General features: G+C 50.6%; 11 non-coding genes across 11 annotated transcripts; all 11 read right to left on the minus strand.

Annotated features, from left to right (window-relative positions):
- Nucleotides 1-17: 17 nt before the first annotated feature.
- Pmar_PMAR027730 lies at nt 18-89 on the minus strand. Its single transcript has one exon. It is a non-coding gene; the product is annotated as a tRNA-Ala (tRNA).
- A 74-nt stretch (nt 90-163) lies between these two features.
- On the minus strand, nt 164-235 carry Pmar_PMAR027731. The gene has a single exon. It is a non-coding gene; the product is annotated as a tRNA-Ala (tRNA).
- Nucleotides 236-309: 74 nt separating this feature from the next.
- On the minus strand, nt 310-381 carry Pmar_PMAR027732. Its single transcript has one exon. It is a non-coding gene; the product is annotated as a tRNA-Ala (tRNA).
- Nucleotides 382-455: 74 nt separating this feature from the next.
- On the minus strand, nt 456-527 carry Pmar_PMAR027733. Its single transcript has one exon. It is a non-coding gene; the product is annotated as a tRNA-Ala (tRNA).
- Nucleotides 528-601: 74 nt separating this feature from the next.
- Pmar_PMAR027734 lies at nt 602-673 on the minus strand. The gene has a single exon. It is a non-coding gene; the product is annotated as a tRNA-Ala (tRNA).
- A 74-nt stretch (nt 674-747) lies between these two features.
- On the minus strand, nt 748-819 carry Pmar_PMAR027735. Its single transcript has one exon. It is a non-coding gene; the product is annotated as a tRNA-Ala (tRNA).
- Nucleotides 820-893: 74 nt separating this feature from the next.
- On the minus strand, nt 894-965 carry Pmar_PMAR027736. The gene has a single exon. It is a non-coding gene; the product is annotated as a tRNA-Ala (tRNA).
- Nucleotides 966-1,039: 74 nt separating this feature from the next.
- Pmar_PMAR027737 lies at nt 1,040-1,111 on the minus strand. The gene has a single exon. It is a non-coding gene; the product is annotated as a tRNA-Ala (tRNA).
- Nucleotides 1,112-1,185: 74 nt separating this feature from the next.
- Pmar_PMAR027738 lies at nt 1,186-1,257 on the minus strand. Its single transcript has one exon. It is a non-coding gene; the product is annotated as a tRNA-Ala (tRNA).
- A 74-nt stretch (nt 1,258-1,331) lies between these two features.
- Pmar_PMAR027739 lies at nt 1,332-1,403 on the minus strand. The gene has a single exon. It is a non-coding gene; the product is annotated as a tRNA-Ala (tRNA).
- A 74-nt stretch (nt 1,404-1,477) lies between these two features.
- Nucleotides 1,478-1,549, minus strand: Pmar_PMAR027740. Its single transcript has one exon. It is a non-coding gene; the product is annotated as a tRNA-Ala (tRNA).
- Between the last annotated feature and the right edge of the window lie 59 nt (nt 1,550-1,608).

Here is a 1,608-nt window from a genome sequence, read left to right on the forward strand (position 1 = left end):
CAACTCACCTTAAGCTATGGACGTGCCGAGAATTAAACTCGGGACCTTCTGCATGCGAAGCAGACGTGATACCTCTACACCACACGCCCGATAGAAAAGTAAGGTACGCCGCCTTCCGGGACGAATAACTGCTTCTCTCAGATAGACAACTCACCTTAAGTTATGGACATGCCGAGAATTGAACTCGGGGCCTTCTGCATGCAAAGCAGACGTGATACCTCTACATCACACGCCCGGTGAAAAAGTAAGTTACGCCGCCTTCCGGGACAAGTAACTGCTTCTCTCACATAGACAATTCACCCTACGTTATGGACGTGCCGAGAATTGAACTCGGGGTCTTCTGCATGCGAAGCAGACGTGATACCTCTACACCACACACCCGATGAAAAAGTGAGTTACGCCACCTTCCGGGACAAATAACTGCGTCTCTCAGATGGACAACTCACCTTAAGCTATGGACGTGCCGAGAATTGAACTCGGGACCTTCTGCATGCGAAGCAGACGTGATACCTCTACACCACACACCCGATAGAAAAGTAAGGTACGCCGCCTTCCGGGACGAATAACTGCTTCTCTCAGATAGACAACTCACCTTAAGCTATGGACGTGCCGAGAATTGAACTCGGGGCCTTCTGCATGCAAAGCAGACGTGATACCTCTACACCACACGCCCGACGAAAAAGTGAGTTACGCCGCCTTCCGGGACAAATAACTGCGTCTCTCAGATAGACAACTCACCTTAAGCTATGGACGTGCCGAGAATTGAACTTGGGGCCTTCTGCATGCAAAGCAGACGTGATACCTCTACATCACACGCCCGGTGAAAAAGTAAGTTACGCCGCCTTCCGGGACAAGTAACTGCTTCTCTCACATAGACAATTCACCCTACGTTATGGACGTGCCGAGAATTGAACTCGGGGCCTTCTGCATGCGAAGCAGACGTGATACCTCTACACCACACGCCCGATGAAAAAGTAAGGTACGCCGCCTTCCGGGACAAATAACTGCTTCTCTCAGATAGACAACTCACCTTAAGCTATGGACGTGCCGAGAATTGAACTCGGGGCCTTCTGCATGCAAAGCAAACGTGATACCTCTACACCACACGCCCGGTGAAAAAGTAAGTTACGCCGCCTTCCGGGACAAATAACTGCTTCTCTCACATAGACAATTCACCCTACGTTATGGACGTGCCGAGAATTGAACTCGGGACCTTCTGCATGCGAAGCAGACGTGATACCTCTACACCACACGCCCGATAAAAAAGTAAGGTACGCCGCCTTCCGGGACAAATAACTGCTTCTCTCAGATAGACAACTCACCTTAAGCTATGGACGTGCCGAGAATTGAACTCGGGGCCTTCTGCATGCAAAGCAGACGTGATACCTCTACACCACACGCCCGGTGAAAAAGTAAGTTACGCCGCCTTCCGGGACAAATAACTGCTTCTCTCACATAGACAACTCACCTTAAGCTATGGACGTGCCGAGAATTGGACTCGGGGCCTTCTGCATGCAAAGCAAACGTGATACCTCTACACCACACGCCCGGTGAAAAAGTAAGTTACGCCGCCTTCCGGGACAAATAACTGCTTCTCTCAGATAGACA

This window comes from Perkinsus marinus (assembly GCF_000006405.1).
Source record: "Perkinsus marinus ATCC 50983 genomic scaffold scf_1104296970268, whole genome shotgun sequence".
NCBI classification, from domain to species: domain Eukaryota; phylum Perkinsozoa; order Perkinsida; family Perkinsidae; genus Perkinsus; species Perkinsus marinus.